Source organism: Fukomys damarensis, unplaced genomic scaffold, assembly GCF_012274545.1.
Source record: "Fukomys damarensis isolate Sample0158 unplaced genomic scaffold, DMR_v1.0_HiC HiC_scaffold_16, whole genome shotgun sequence".
NCBI classification, from domain to species: domain Eukaryota; kingdom Metazoa; phylum Chordata; class Mammalia; order Rodentia; family Bathyergidae; genus Fukomys; species Fukomys damarensis.
Window position 1 is genome coordinate 1,485,389 of NW_022900928.1, and position 15,389 is coordinate 1,500,777.

Here is a 15,389-nt window from a genome sequence, read left to right on the forward strand (position 1 = left end):
GGAGGATCACCTGAGTTCAAGGCCAGCCTACATTACATAGCAAAACCTTATTTTTAAAAAATTGTCCTGGAGAAACCACCTGAAGTTGGAATGGGGGTTGAAATTTTCTGAGTGAGTGGGGAAAGTTACTCCCAGAATTTCCAGGGCCATAGGGCAGGCGCTTAGGAGGAGCTGTGGGTGGCTTCTCTGGGTGTTAGTGTCCCTGGTAGAGGGGTGCTGCAGGGGTTGGGGGCAGTGGAGCGCAGACACTGAGTGGCACACTGCATCACTTCAGTGTGCGGTCCCAATTCGGAAGTGGTGTCCGCTAACACGGCCCACTCCTGACCCTAGGTTAGTCCTGTGCTGTGCCACTGACCATCCCGCCGGGCCCTGACTTGGGGTCTGTTTCCACATCAGCAGGCGGTGGCAGAGTGCAGTTCACATCTGGCTTAGTTTTCTGGGCTACCTGGGACATGTGAGCCCGCCGGGCCGTCTCCTATGTGGAGGTGCAGGCCAGCACGAGCGGGCAGCGGTTCTCATGGTGTAAGTAGCTCTCTGCACAGGCCACTGTTCAGAACAGTAGCGTCTGAATGTGTGAACCAATTTTTAAACCCAGATTTCTCTCACCAGCTTGATGGGAACTCACAGGAACCATAGCCTTTTAGTTAAAGCTGATTGTTTCAGGGCCGGATATGCCGCAGGGTTCTAGTGGGCCCCGAAATCACAGGTGTGGAGCTGGATGTGGATGTGGGAGGCTGGCAGCCTGGCAGAGTGCTGGGTGGACGATGGAGGCGGAGGCGGGCAGGGGGCTGATGAAAACAGTGTCGGGGGTTTCAGAGCAGCCTACACCGCGTGGGCAGCAGACAGTCCTCCACACCAGGGTCTGTTCCGGCCGAGCACAGGCTGTGGCTGGCTAACGTCGGATTCTGACCTGACACCCACTTCAAAGCAATAAAGGCTCCATGGAGACCACTGCTTTTGGCCCAAAAATTAGAGTAAGTGGCTGGATGCCACGGCCACTCCAGCGGTGTCTGTGTGACAATGCCGGTCACCTGGCAGAAACCAGACCCGAGGTATCGTCCCCACGGGGTTAAGCCTCCTGGAAGTCCTTGGCACACACCGCATGCGAAGTCAGCCGTGAAGAGAATAGCTGGCCTCTCTGCCTGCAGTTTGGGGACATTGGGTTCATTTATAATTCTGTTCTATTTTGTCTTTATTACTATTTGTTCATTATCTGTAGAATTGTATTCTGGGCCCAGGAAAGATCAGGAACAATTAGATGTTCCTAGAGATGGGGAGGTGTTGGGGCACAAGAGGACGGGCGGCCAAAGTGCTGAGCCTGAGCCCCGGACTGTGAAGTCCTGAAGGTGATCCTGAAGGTGACAAGCTGAAGCCAGTCCTTTGTTTTACAAACTTCCCCTTCTGACTGCGTATAGGTGTGGTCTTACCTTGACTTAATGGTCTTGGCTTTTGTGATTGTATATAGGTGTGGTCTTACCTTGACCTTGTGGTCTTAGCTTTTACAGTACTATTGTCTTTCTCATGCCTGCCTGTGACTGGAATCACTCTTGAAGTGTGCCCTTGAAACTAGTATATATACATCTAGAGTTAGAAATAAAATTGCAGCAGCTACTACCTTCACTACTCGGTGCTGTGTAGTTTCTGACTGTCACCGCCGAACCTGCTCCCACCTTTCTGAAGATCCCTGTTCTCCTCGTGAAATCCAGTCTTTGCTCCCCTACGGTCGGTAGCAGCTGGATTTTCAGCACCAAGACCAAGGTTCTGACTGGGAGGCTTTGGGAGACTAGGGAGCGGTGTGTTTGCCTCTCACAGAGGCCCTGGCAATGTCAGGGTGGACAGTGCGGTCCTGTGCATGTCCAGTGAGTGGACAGTGGATGTCCCAGAGCTGTCGGGAAACCACAGACACATTTGGGTACAGTGTGGTCAGGTAGGAGGAGCCTGGCACCGAGGTCAGGGGGTTACCTTTGGTCACTGCCCTGTGCCTGGCCAGCAGGGGGAGTCACTGAAGGTCGTTGTTCGGACTTCCATCTCCCTGGTGGCCCCGCGTGCCTTGTGAATTGACCCTAAAGTCGGTCTGTCGCTGTGGTAGCGGCCAGGCAGCCTGGTGTGTGCGCCTCACCCGGTGAGGAAAGCTTTGAGGACAGTGGTGTGGGCACGGCGCGGGGGAGTGGCTGGGCGGTGCTCCTCACTCCGGTTTTATTTTCCCCTTCACAGACTTGGGCTGACGATAAAACTAAAACTGTGGCCGGGGGTCTGGGGGCTTCACGTGGTGCCCTGGGCCACTTGGATGTGCGGGTCAGACAGGCCTCCTCCGCGCTCCCTCACTCCCACATGGAGGCGTCTGGGACTCACTAAAGGAAGCCGCCAGGGTGGCCGCGCCTGCCACGCCTCCACCTGCCTTCCCAGGCCTCTCCTGCAGTGGGAGACAGGGAGAGGCCGAGCTCCTGATGTCCCGCTGCCTCCAGGGAGGAAGTGCTGTGCTGGAGAGGGAGGCGGCCATGACAGATTGCAGGAGGGAGAGAGGAAACTGGGCTCGCTTCCTCTCCCTGGTCACCCGCTGGTCTGGGGCTGATGCACTTGTCCCTGGGGGCGGATGGCAGGGACAGAGCGAGCCATGGGGGCACAGGGCTCTCACCACTGCCCAGGCCCGGAGGGAGCCACAGCGCGGCCTGCAGGGAGAGGAGAGCATACCCCGGGCGGAGGGACCAGCAGTGGCACCGGTAGGCAGTGGCCACCAGAGGTGACGGGACCAGCCTGAGACCCAGGCCTCTCCCCGGAAGCGCTGGCCCACACAGCCGTGGAAGTGGGGTCTGGAGTCCCACGGAAGACAGTGGAGTCTCCCAAGTCTGAGCACTCAGGGACTGCGCAGCGTGGCGGGTGCCTTCCACGCAGCTGGATGCCAGGTCCCCCGTGCAGACTGCAGACGCCGTGGTTCCTGCCAGATGGCAGAGTGCTTGTGCCGGTCTGCAGGGACAGCAGCCCCTGGGGGGCCTGGGAGGGGCAGGAGTGGGGTCCAGGAGGACAGCAGAGGACACAAACGTCCAGAGGGAAGGTGCCTGGGCCCCCTGCAGCCAGAAGCACACTTGCTTCACATGGGTGTGTGAGCTGGCTCTCAGTGAGGCTGCTGTGGACAGAATTCCCCCTCCCTGCCTCCCTCCTTACTTTGGAGATGGGCTGGGACCTGGAGTGGCAGGGCCGGGACCCCGTCTTAGCTCGGCACCCTATTCCGATGGGGGTGGCCTTGGGAATCCAAGGCACGTTTATTGAGCAGCTACTAGGCAGAGCCATGTCTTTTTTCTTCTTCCTAAAAGATTGCTGTGGTAATTGCATCCACTTATGCCTTTCCTGCTGGAAAAATAACAGAGCTGGGCTTTCTCGGTTAGGAGCCTGTGCTAGTCGAAGGCTATTTATTAACTTAGCACAACAACTTTGATGGGGGAAGGGACAGTGCACTGCACTTCCTTACGATTAAACCACACTGACAAAGAAAAGCAAACAGGCTGGTCACAGGCGGCCTGAGGGCCGGGGCAGCCCGGCTGCCCTCTCTTCCTCTTTCCCTCGCCACCCCTCACCAGGGCTCGGCCTGGGACAGCAGCAGCCGGGCCAGGGTGGGACTGGGTGTGGCGCCAGTGCCCCTGGGTCTGTAGGGCACGTGGGGTGACGGCCTCCAGGAGGACAGACCGGGTCGGGTGGCCTGTGAGGTGGAAAGGCACCCCTTCCACTGTGCTTCTGAGCTGTCCGCCATTTTCCAGGGATTTTCTCTTTAGAGCCCCACAGCCTTCTGGTTGCAGTTGGTTTCCTGTTGCCTGCTGTCTTTGTTTCCTGGAAGGGGAAACTGAGGCCTGTCCAGGACAGCACAGGAGATGGGGACACGCATGCGTCTGCCTCTCCCCCAGCCTGGTTGTGGTAGGAGAACCCCATCCTCTTTGGAGTCCCGGCTGGGCTGTGGGGGGAACTGGATGCCAAAAGAGGAGCCTCACCCGCACCCTCCCCGCCCCCATCGCGGAGAGGGCTCAGGCCAGGAGAAAAGGGGTTCGGGGTGACCAGAGCAGTGTGGAGCTCCCTCTGCTGCCAGCACCCACGGAGAGAGGGACTCCATGCAGAGGGCCTGGGCTCAGGTGTCCCCAGATCTGAGACCAATGTGCCCGGCAGGCTGTGGAGCAGCAGCTGTGGCCCCAGAGCTGCTCGGGGCCTGGGTGACTCTGGAGCCGTGGGAATTCGGGCTCTGGTCGGCAGCGTCACCTGACCACAGAGAAGCAAAGCTGCCCGGGTGAGGTCCCCGAGCCACCGGGCTCCTCTGTCTGGGGTGTGCAGGCCGGCGAGGTGGAAGGCGTACTCTGAGCTGTGCGAGTGCTGGTGCCGAAGTAGAGGTGGGGTCTGAGCTCGGCTCTTCCCAACCCCGGGGTGCAGTCAGGGTCTGCCGCACACAGGCAGCGCAGCAGGCGGCCTGGGACCAGGGCCCCCACTGCATGGCGGAGCCCGGCAGGTCGCACCAGCTGAGCTGGCAGGGTGTGCAGTGCCCAGCGCGTTTTCACCTCAGACTGGCCGTGGCCCGAGGGCGTGGCCTCCCGCTGGTGAGCGCGGGAGCTGGGGTCTGGGCCTGCCAGGGTCACCACACTGTCTGGGTGGCCCAGTGCCCTTGGGTCCTGTCCTGCCAGGCCACGCTCCCAGGCCCAGGACAGCCCCGTGGGTGGCACAGCTGGCTCCAGCTGGCACCGGCCTCTCCCGTCACCCGGGAGGCGGCCCCTTGGCACTGCCTTTCTCAGCCTGGTCAGTGCCGCGTGAGGAGAAGACGCACTGTGAGGCTGAGAGCAAAGGCCGTTAGCAGCGAACCCACCCAAGGTCTGACTTTCTTCATCTGTTCAAAGCGAGGCGGACCCTTATTTAGTGAGGCTGGTTGGGCCGTGTGCTCCTTCTCAAGTTCCTGACTTTACCCGGGAGTTGACTCTCGCTGACTCCGTGACCTCGCACCCTAACGTCTCCATTTTCTTCCTGCTCTGCGATCGAAGTGCCTATAAATCACCTTCTGGGCCAGCCCTTTCCCCATCATGAATACCATTTGCATTCTCGCTGGACAGCACGATTTTACCACAGTGCCAATTTATTACTTTGGGGGCAGCCTAGACTTGTTCTTTCCTCTCTTCTCTGTCAAGGCCTTGCATATCTCTTAGCTTTGGCAATGACTGCTGTTTTGAAGCACCTACTTCTCACATCCACAGGCAGGTCTGGGAAATGTCATGGGTGCGCTTCTAGGCGGGCTGACCGGGCTGACGTGAGCAGAACCGGAAGACGGTATCGGGGAGCCGAGACCGCAGCGGATGGATGCTCGGTGGGGCCCGGGCTGCCCGTGTGTTGGGCCTTCTCTGGTGCCAACCGCATCCTTTCATGGTCTTGCCGTCACTGGTTTGTTCAGAGAGCTGTTCAGTCCCCTGTGAAGTCGGTGAAGTAGAAGCAAGGTCTCCCAGGCTGGGTGGAGGGCGCTCAGCCCGGGCCCACTGTGGCTTCCTGTGAGGCAGACCCGAAGGAAGGGGCCCTGGCGGATGGGCCCTCCCTCGGAGTCTCAGACAGCTGCTAGCACTTCTGCTCAGGCCCCCAGGACCCAGAAGCCTTGGCCTCTTGGTGTCAGATATCAAGCGAACTGAAGCAAATACTGCGGTGTGTTAGGGGTGAGTGAGGGTGCATCGTGCCGCAGAACAACAGCAGAGCACCCTGCCACTCCTTCCCCAGGAGCACGGTCCTGCCCGGGAGTCCCGCACTGGGCCACCCCATTCCCGGACCGGGCCTGACTGCGATCCGATCCTGTCCGATCCGTGGCCGCAGCCTCCGGCTCCCGCCCGTGCACCTCTGGGCACAGTTGGTGCTTGTGCACCGGAGGGTCTCCCCTCCTCTTGTACATGAAGGATTAGTGCTGCGTCAGTGCCTTTCGGGGGAGCAGAGAGTGGCCGTGCGACCGGGTGGCAGTGGCTTTCTGGGCTGGCCGTCCCCGAGAAAGGGCCACCGCGCCCGACGTGATTTGTGGGGCATCTGAGTCTAATTACCTGGGCAGAAGAGAGCTCGGGAGGTCGCTGCTCCGTTAGCCATGCGGGGTGCGCCTTCCCCGGAGCAGATGGGAAAATAAAACACTGTAGTTTATGGCTATTTTTCCATGCGGGGGGAGGAGGGAGAACAAAAAGAGTTGCCAAATTGATCCTTGTCAAGCACTAATTAAATATTACTCATGATTAATTCTGATGTTGATATATTCAGTGTTTTAACAGTGTCATAAATATCAGAAGGAATGAAGTAACTCACTTTGTGTAGCTTCAATAAATCACACATTCCGCAGTCCCCGAGTGGCCGCTTGGCCAGCCTCCTGTTATTATTTTAATACTTACACTTGCTAGTGACTTTTCCAGAATGTTGTTGAGGAATGTGAGGAAAAAGGTTTTATTCGTGCGTCTCTGTTGCCCTATCATCTGATTAAAAGCAGATACTTTAAATTTAAAAAAAAAAATCTCTAGTGTTGAGTTTGAAAAATTAACAACACAGTGAGGCGAAGTCTAGGATCTGCTGTTTGTCTTGTAGTGGTGGTGGTGGTTGTGGGATGCTGCTGGGGATACACCCCTAGTCTTCTTTCAAAATGCTAATTCTGAGACAAGCTCTTGTCACTAGTTTGCCCTGGCTGGACTGGAACTTGCAATCCTCCTGCCTCAGCCTCCCTCAGTGCTGGGATCCCAGGCAGGTCCCACACTGGCTAGGATGTGCTTCTCAAAAGTGTTCAGGGTGGCCAGGAGAGGGACTGGGTGAAACTCAGCTCACCGCACGTGGGTTGTCCTCCAACCGTGGCCCACGGGAGCTCATTACGAGGTCCTGCTTGTGTATAGCTTTGTGATTTTTCTGTAATACAAACTTTAAATGATGCTTCTTTGAGAAGTTCGTTCCTTGAGAAAATTAACGGTAGCTACTTCTCACTGTAAGTACATATGTGAGTTACGAGTCCTGAGTTGGGAACGCGGCTGGCGCAGTTTGGGGCTGGTGCTGAGGAGGATGAGGGAGACGCCCTGGGCTGACCGAGTGCCGCCGGTGCCCGCTGCTGGGCACTGTGGCGGGACTCAGGGCCGAGGGCACTGGCACAGTTGGTTCTACCTGCACACACATACACAGAACTGCTCTGCAGGTAACATTTCTATCCTCACTGTGCAGTGAGGGAGCCAGCGTGACAGCGGGGCTCGAGGACGGCCCTTGGCAGAAGCGAGGTCCCCGAGCCAAAGCCGATTCTGTTCTGTCTCTTTCAGGAGACACTGAGTGAAAAGTCTTGCTAGAACCACGAGTTCAAATGGTCCGAGCAGGAAGCGGACGTAGACACGTCCACCCAGAGCTGGCTTGGCTGCTCCTGCCCCCTGGCTGCATGGCAGGCGTCACTGACCCACGTGGTACCGGCCGGTGCCACTCAGAAGCCGTCCACATGGGGCTGGCACGCGTGTGGAAACCGATTGATCATTTTTCAACCATCTCACCATCCCCGTCCCCTCCGAACGAGGAACCGGAACTGGACACCCCGAGAGGCGAGGTTGACTTGAGCTCATGCTCTCAGAAGTCCCAGTCCATGGTCGGCTGGGTCTCTGACCCCTGTGGGAGGCAGAAACATCATTGTGGGAGGGGTGATGGAGGAAAGCGCTCACCTCCTGGCGAGAGCAAGAAAGCTGAGCGGAAGGGCCGGGCCAGATGGGCTCCCCAAGGTCACAGTCCTGTGGCCTGCTCCCTCCAATTAGGCCGCTTGGCGATCTCCTAGGCACGCCAGAGATCCACCCAGCCTTGATGAAGCCGGGCCCACGGGATCCACGCACTCCAGGTGCAGAGCCCAGCGGTCGGCCTCTGCCCCCAAAGGCCCACGTCCGTCTCACTGCCAAGTACACACAGCGACGCCGAGTGGCCAAAGATGCGCAGCTCCAGCAGGGCTCAAGAGTCGAGTCCATGTCTCCTCTGGGACTCAGGGACTGTATGAGCCCTGTAGGATTCAAAAGCAAGTGCATATTTCCCACATACAGCTGCATGGAGCAAACATTCCAATTCCCAAAGCGCAGACCACAACCGGCAGGGCAAGCAGTAAATCCTGAGCTCCACGTGCAGCACCTGGGACCCTGCTGGTGTCACAGGAGCTACAGGGCCTGGGGTGGCCCCAGTCCATGGCCGTCCAGTGGTGGCCCACGCAGCCTCGCTCGCGGACCAGCTCCCAGCCACGGCTTCTCTCCACCATGATGTTCCTGCCTTGCCGCAGCCTTGCCAGCGCCGTGAGCCAAGCGCAGTCTTTGCCTGTGAGCTGTTCGCAGGAATTTTGTCTCAGTGACACACGCTGACAGACACACCACCTTGACCAAGGGGGAAACTGAGGCCTGGGGAGTCGGAACTTGCTCAGGACTTGGAGCTAAAGAGCGAAGGGGCCCGGCTCCCCCGGGGAAGGAAGGCTCCTTCCGAGCCAGACTTTGCAGGCTCTTCTGCCATGTACAAGGGCACGGAGACTGTGGAGTGCAGGTGCCAGGCCGATGCGGGTTTCCTACCCTGAGAAGAGGGAGCAGACAAACCATCTGTACGGGGCGAGAGCTGTGACTCAGACCAGAACGGCCTGCAGCAGCGCCGCCGTCCCAAGCCGGCCACAGAACCTCGGCGGACAGTGACCCCAAGGCCCCGAGCACAGGCAGAGGCAGGTATCACGAAAGGAAAGTAATTTTTAAGCCTGCAGATTAAGCAGCTAACAGGAGCGGTGTGACGTACGTGACAAGTGACAGCTCGTGTGGGACGACACCGATCCGGCTCCGCACTTGCATCCATCCGCTGGCACAGCTGTTGTCACCGTGGGCCATTAAGACGGAGCCAGCACTGTTTTCCTAGGCAGAAGGGTAATTAATTTTGCTGTTTGTTTGTAATTTATTAATAGTCAGTGGAGAACCTTAGGTAAGATTCTTTCAGACACAGTCACGACCGGACGTGTGAATGGCACAGCGCTCTCGGGCTGATGACGGAAGCCATGGGCGTAAGGAGCTGTGGTGTGGGCTCTGCTGTGCCGAGGCTGACGGGCACTGCAGAAGGACAGGCACACACAGAAGACTTAGGGAGAGGGGCGAACGCCAGGGGATCACCCGGAGGGGCCCGACAGATCTGGAGCAGAACCCGGTTTCTTACCTTGCCATGTGCGTGCGGGAGCAGGGGAGCCACTGAGTGGCACGGAGCCTTAGAAGGAGCACCGTGCCAGGGGAGAATATAAGAAATGCCACACCTCTATTTTCTTGGGTTGAGATCGAACCAAGTTTTTGTTGTTTTTTTAACCAAGGAAGTTGGGAAAAGTGAATTGAAGGAAAGAAAGAAGTAAACGTTCTGATGGGCACGGCACGCACACCTCTTGGAGAACACTGGAGGAGAGGCCCGTTCCCGGGGTCTGAGGGGCGGTGACGGGGCCCAGGTGTCAGCTGTTCACACGCAGCCCTGTGGGCGTGGACTGCGCCCTGCCTTCTCTCCGCGTCCCACGTCAAGCTCCCTTCAGTGTGGGAAGCAGAAGTCAAAACAAAAGCTGGCTCGCTGGGCCCCTCCTGCGTGTGAGGGAGAGGATGAAAGCCTGGCTGAGGTGCCCCTCGGTGGCTGAGACGCCCTCACCTCTGACGGCGCCCGCCTGCTGCAGCCGTAGGACGACCCTGGTGGCAGTGCGCCCCGACACGTATGCCACCAGAACTCAGGACGGGAAAAGTGGCGCCACCGTTGGAGCTATGGTGTTCTGGGAAGAGGACCCGTTTCTGATCTCTCCGAGGACCGGCGATTCCACAGACCCAGCTGGGCTCCTCCCACGCAGGGTGAGCTCCTGGAAGGGCACAGCGGCGTTTGGGATGCCCGGCGGGTGTGATTGTCACAGCAGGTCACAGAGGATCTCCCATGGGACTCTTGTCCACAGGGAGGACAGGAAAGATGATTCAGTCAGACCCAGCAGCTCGAGGGAATCCAGGCAGGGCAGGGCGTAGTTCCTCTCAGGCACTGCAAGCTTTGTGGATACAGCGAACGGTGGCTGGGCCCAGTTGTGCCAGGCACGGTGATGGTGCAGCGTGACCTGCACCATGGCTTCTACCTCGGGTGCAGAGCAGGGCCGGGAGAGGAGCCGAAATTGGTGACCAGGGCCGGCCCAGGAGGGGCCTCGGTGTGGATGCCAGCGAGCCACCGTCCACTGCGAGGAGGCATGTCGCTGAGGACGCTTTGTGACCGGGGAACGAGGCTAAGACAGGCTGCCGGGTGTGCTTGCCCTAGAGGCTCCTAGGCCTCTGTCAGCTCAGCGCCTGGGGTCTTCCCTGAGAGAGGAGGTGCCAGGTGGGGATCCAGAGCCTGCTGGCACAATCGCCCTGTGCCCCACGCTGGGGCGGGGCTGCCTGAGCTCATGCCTGCCCACTGCGGCTCTGCTGACCACCCTTCCATCCCAGGCCTTGCTCCCGGGGGAGGCAGCAGCGTCTTAGGGGAGGTTTTCCTAGACGACACCGATTGAGAGGCGTCCTGGTCCTAGAGTGAGCTGCTGCTTCTCGGGTGTTGAAGACCCCAGCAACCTGCTCTTGCCTGTCCAGCAGGTCTGCCTGAGCCATGGCCAACTCCGTTAAAGGTGGGTATCAGTGCCAATGGGGCAGTGTCAGCCAGGAAGCCAGGGTGGGTGCCAGCTTTCCAGAGAGAGGAAGAAGGAGCCCAGTGTCAGCCATTGGCCCAAAGCGCAGAGTGCCCCACTGCTCCCAGGCAGCTGTGCAGTGGCTGCGTCCACTTGAGTAGGAGGAGGAGGAGGAGGAGGAGGCAGAGGCAGGCTGCTGCTCTGCAGAAGGCGGGTCGCCAGGGCCCAGTCCAGCCGGGGCCCAGTCCCTGTGCATCCTCCCTTGTGAACTGCAGTCAAATGACTCCTTCTCGTCCTTTCTCTATTAGTCCGGCTGGTGTTTGCATCATGGGGAGGGGCTGGGGCAGTTAGGGCACAGCACAGCTGCCTCTGTTTCCAGAGCTGTGGACCTGTGGAGCAGAGCAGCCGGGGCTAGCTGGACTGTGGCTGCGCTGCTGCGGCCGGGGTCAGCACCAGTCCCAGCCCTGAGCACACTTCCGGCAGTGTGAGCAAGGCCAGAACCGGACTGAAGGGTGGACACTGCCCCTTGTCTTTGGGGGTGTGAGCGGGGTCAGATGGGACTGGTCACCGACAGGGGGTCACCTTTGGGACCGGATGACCCATGCGGCAGTTGCCCCAGGAAGTGTCCCCGAGGGACAGCTCCTTCTACTCTGCCCGCAAGCAAGCTGACCCAGCTGGTGCTGGAGCAGGGCTTGTGGGGCGCAGCTGGTGTCCTAGTTCTGGGGTTCGGACAGCTGGGAATTGCTGTGGGTCCAGAGGGGAACCTAGGGGCTCTGGCAGGTTTGTTACTGATGTTGGGGGCACAATGGAGTCCCCAAGCCCAGAGTCGCCTCTCAGCTGGGCTCGTGGAAAGCTCCTCCTCCCGGGCTGGAGCCTGTGAGCAGCTTCCTAGAAGGGTGGTGAGTCCTTGCAGGGGGAGAGAGGGCTGGTGACATCTCCGACATGCCGTTTGAGTCTGGTCAGCTTACGGGGAGGTGACCCAGGTGCAGGAGAGACCTACAGTGCCCTCTTGTCAGGACTACGGCCCAAGTCTGAGCCCTGCTTAAGTCCCGCCCTGCTCAGGGGTTCACTTGATTGTAACTGCAGCCCCGGTACAAGCTGTTTTGCAGAGCTACTCGGTGTGGCGTGGACAAGGGGACGGGGAGTCCACCCTGATCCAGGAGGGGGAGGCTCCGTGTCCCTGGAGATGTGTCCTCCCTATGATGGGCCAACTCTAGCAGTGCGGCCCTGCAGCGTTCAAGTCCCAGGAGCCACGGAGTTTTCGAGTGGTTTGGGGAACCGAGGGGTCACAGAGCCACGCAAATGCTCTTGTCCTGCTCTTGTCCGAGGGCCTGAGCTTCCCAGCAGTGCCAGGCACTGGATACCCATCACTGAGCACAGCTTTCTAATCCTTTACACCACAGAAAAATGTTTTTTAAATTGAAAAATGTGTTTCGTTCTCACTTTCTTCCCAAGCTACCTCTAGATGGAGGTCGCCTGGCCAGGACCCCATGCCTGGCCCAGGAGCAGACGCCAGAGACCTTTGGGCGGGCCTGGGCTCTCCCACAGCCTGGAATCCCCTGTCCAGCTGGGCCCAGCAGCTGCGTTTCAGGGCCTGGGGTCCCCAGGAGTGAGCTCGGCCCGGCCCTTCCCACCCAGACTCCCCGCCGCTGAGGGCCCGGTGCTCCCTGTCCATCCACACAGCCACTGGCTGGTGGGGGTCACCTGGCCCTGGGCCCCTGTACCCCCTCTTCTCTCCTGCCCTCCCATGGGCAGGAGACCTGGACTGGGCTCTCCCAAGCAGGGCAAATCTGCACACTGCGCTAACTCCTGAGAGCGGCCCTGAGTCCTCACAGCCACCTCCACCAGCGGCTTCCGGCCACATCCTCACCCCAGAGGGTCCTTGTGCCCTCTGCCCAGACTTCAGAGCCAGGCAGCTCCCCACCGCTGCACCTCATCCACTCACCTGGTCCACACGGTTGTGGTCCGGGTTGCTGGTCCACTGTGTGCCATGTTTCAGCATGGTTTCTTTCTCCTAGCTCACCCATGTTCCATGTGTGTTGTAACATGTTTAAGGGCCACATTCTTTTTCGAGGTCAAATAATATTCCATCCCCCGGCATGCCCACAGTTTACTCATCGGCTTGTGGACGCTTCCTTTTCTGCATCTGAACACTGCTGCTGCAAGCATCTCTGTACAAGTCTCTGAGCACCGTGTATGTTGTCCTTCCCCGTGGTCCACACCCGGGAGTGGAGGCTCCGTGGGCCGTGGTGACGCCAGGTCTGACTATTGAGTGGCGCCTGTCCGGTTCCCAGGCTCTGTTCTGCACGGGGCTCCGATGTCTCCACCGTGTTGCCAAAATTTGACATTTACTTAAGAAAAGTCATGGCCCGCTGAGCCTGGAGCGGTGTCCCCTTTCCTGCTCACAGAATGCTTCCTCTCAGCTTTAGCTGAAGGCGAGTCTTAGACCGTGACTTTTAAAAAGTAAGACAAAATTAATTGCTCATTGCAGAAAGACTGGCAAAGGCAGGTAAGTGAAGCACGAGAAAGCCTCACATCACCTGCCACCCTGGACCCTGTCAAATGCCCCTTTTAGGTCCTCTTGGGGGTATTCAGTTTTTAAAGGGGAAGGTTTGGGGACACCGTGAGCACCACGCAGCCCAGCCACTCCTCTCTGCCGCCCCGAGGAGACGGGCCAGGTCTCCTGCTTCCCGCCCTGGGTGGCAGGAGGGGCGAGTGCCTCTTTCCGACCCCACAGCCCTGGAGGCCATATCAAGAAGGATCCCCGACGGCACGTGGTATCCCGCGCCAGCTTGGGGTGAAGGTTGTGGGAATCCTGGATCCTCTCGCGCCTGGCCTTGGAGACTTGGCCTGGTGATGGTAGGCGCAGGCACTTTGACTTTCCTTGTAACATCACGTGGGCCGATGAGGGCGAAAAGGGCCATGCACACGGCAGCCGGTCCTCGTCACTGTCCTCACGGCCATGCAGCAGCTCGGAGACTAGACTCTGTCTAACACAGCCCTCCTTGGATGGTAGCTTACTTTCTTTTCCTTCTTACTGGCACCTGGAAGTGGACTTCTTGCTTCCTCTCCCCGCTTTTGTTAGCGTGTGCTGGCAGTGCAGCGAATACAGTCACGTGAGGTGCAGAACACACACAGGCAGCCTCCGTGCCTCTACCTCCCCTTTGCCCGGCTCCCTGCCGCCTGCCTGTCCAGCCCCTCCCACCCCACGAAGCCTGTTTCCACAGCAGCTCTGAGCCCTCAGCCAGTGAGCCCCCCACTCGGTTTGCTGTGGCGCTGGAGCATTAGTGTTCTAGAAAGCTGTGTCTGCATAGTGGCCATTAAACCAGAAGAACTGGAAAGTGGTGGCAGAAGGCAAGGCCTGGGCCACTGGCAGCCTGTGCTCAGGCCGCATGGCCACTCCCAGCTGTCTCTTCTGGGTCTTTCTGTCAGAAGCACACACCGGCCTCCCAGCCTGGCGGCCCTGGGCCTGGCCGCCTCTGCCCTCGGGGAGGGGCCTCGAGCAGGGGGTCAGTGCTGGGCCTGTTTGCCCTTCTGTCCTCCTTCCTCCCCTGCCTCCCTCTGCCCACCACGGCCAAGGTTGAGGTGACCTTCATGACAGGACAGGCTGTGCTGTGAGGAGCCTGGGGCCGTGTCCTGGGCAGGGGTGAGGCCCATGTGTGCGTGGCCAGGGCCCTCATGGGGCACACGCGTGTGCCACCTGCCCGCCACAGGCCAAGTCCATGGGGCAAGGGCTGTCATCACCCAGCTAGCACGGCCTGGTCTGACGGCCACTCGGGAAGTGGTGTCCTCAGCTCCTCGAGTCCTTTGCAGGACCAGGCGCAGTGGACGCCTTTGGAGGCTCAGAGGGAGATGAGTCCTCGGGAGCCACACAGTGACACAGTCACTGTGGGCCGCCTGGTCCTGCACGCCCACTGCGTCCAGACTCCCCCCACCACCACCGTGGCCCCGGGGAAGCCCTGCACTGCCTGGCTGGACGCGGCTGTGGGGTGGCCAGGCTGGGCGTCTCCCAAGGCTTTCACACCAATGACTCTCCGGGCCCAGAGCGGCTCTATCAGCTCTTTATTGACCCTGCCATTTTTTATTGATGTTGCTTGTGGGTTCATTAGAAATGGCACTCTCCCTGTTGGGGACACCAGCCAGGCTTTTAGCCAGTTTTTCTCAGGTTGTGAGAGTGGATATGAATATTTTAGTATCGAGAAAGAGCAAACCCTTGCACAAACTTAATTTGCCCTGGAATCTAAGTGACAGGCTGAACAGGGGTGCCCAGTAATTCAGTATAACCGCAGGGAGGGGGACAGGGCGCACATTTAAATGGACCAGGCAGCTTCCCCCGGGGGCCGCGGTGGGCCCACAGCAGCAGCTGCAAACCTATCTCGCTGGATCTCGGTCCACGGGAGATCTGACGCAGCCACGGCTCCTGCAGACCGGCTTTCGCACTCACAGACTGGGGCCCCCCAGACCCTCTGCCCTCTGAAACGCTAGGCTTTGAGTCGCTGAGATGCGCTTTGTCCGACGTCCACGAGGGGGCGCTTTAGGATTGGATTTGGAAATTACGCGCGGGTGGACCAGGCTTCCGGGGTTTACCTTCTTGGCGGTTCCGCCCTCGGATTTGGAGGTTTTCTTGGCTCTTAACAGCTTCTTTCCCTTCTACCAAAGTCTCGCCGGCCTCTGGGTTGCCCGTTGCGGAATGCGTGGCGTCCAGGGCGGGGTCCCAGGCGAGTGTGGTGAGAACGGCGCTGCAGCTGCGGCGCACAGGCGGCCAGGGCCGGAGGAGGCG